This window comes from Ursus maritimus, unplaced genomic scaffold (genome assembly GCF_017311325.1).
Source record: "Ursus maritimus isolate PB19 unplaced genomic scaffold, ASM1731132v1 scaffold_26, whole genome shotgun sequence".
NCBI lineage: Eukaryota > Metazoa > Chordata > Mammalia > Carnivora > Ursidae > Ursus > Ursus maritimus.
Genome location: NW_024425119.1, coordinates 10,065,574 through 10,066,962, shown reverse-complemented (window position 1 = coordinate 10,066,962; position 1,389 = coordinate 10,065,574).

Genomic DNA, 1,389 nt, shown 5'->3' with positions numbered 1-1,389 from the left:
TCCCACATCGGGCTCCTCCGCTGGAAGTCTGCTTCTTCCTCTCCCACTCCCCTGCTGTGTTCCCTCTCTCGCTGGCTGTCTCTCTGTCAAAATAAATAAATTAACTTAAAAAAAAAAAAAGAATTTTTGGACATTATCTAAAATAGTCTTTTCATTTTCTTCTCAGCTTAGGAAATTTAAGTAATAATTATTACCTGGCTTCCTGGAGTCACATGTAAAGTCACATGTAGTTAGCAATAATTCTAAAAGTCCTGACTTGCAGTTAAATGTGTAATTGTTCATGATCATGGTCTACCAAATGTGCTATAAAATGTTATTGAGTTCATATACCGTAAGAAGAAAGATCATTGAATTGACAAGAGGACACTTCTAAAAATAATTTAGTGTATAGTTAACATACACTGTTACATCAGTTTCAGATGTACAATACAATGATTGTACACTTCCATGTATTACTCAGTGTTCATCAGATAAGTGAACTCTTAATCCCATTCACTTATCACCCATCCCCCACCCACCTCCCGTCTGATAACTGTTTGTTCTCTGTAGTTAAGAGTCTATATCTGGTTTGTCTCTTTTTTCCTTTGTTCATTGTTTTCTACCTTAAATTCCACATATGAATGAAATCATATAGTATTTGTCTTTCTCTGACTGGTTTATTTCACTTAGCATTACACTCTCTAGCTCTATCCCTGTCATTGCAACTAGTGAGATTTCGTTCTTTTTTAATGGCTGAATAATATTCCTATATTTTATACACACACACACACACACACACACATCACATCACATCTTCATCTATTCATCTATTGGTGGGCACTTTGGCTGTTACCATATCTTGGCTATTGTAAATAAAGCTGCAATAAACATGGGGTGCATGTATCCCTTTGAATTACTGTTTTGTATTCTTTAGGTAAATACTTAGTAGTGAATTCACTGAATCACATGTTCTATTTTTTAATTTTTTGAGGAACCTCCATATTATCTTACACAGTGGTTGCACTGATTGCATTCCCACCAACAGTGTAAGAAGGTTCCTTTTTCTCCACATCCTTGCCAACACTTGTTTGAGTTTTTTATTTTAGCCATTCTGACAGGCGTGAGGTGATATCTCACTGTGGTTTTGATTTGCATTTTCCTGATGATGAGTGATGTTGAACATCTTTTCATGTGTCTGTTGCCCGTCTGGATGTCTTCTTTGGAGAAATGTCTATTCAATGTCTTCTGCCCGATTTTTAATTGGAATTTTTGTGGGTTTTTTGTTGAGTTGTATAATTTCTTTCTATATTTTGGATACTAACCTTTTGTTGGATATGCCATTTGCAAATATCTTCTCCCATTCCAAGGTTGCCTTTTAGTTTTGTTGACTGTTTCCTTTGCTGTGCAGAA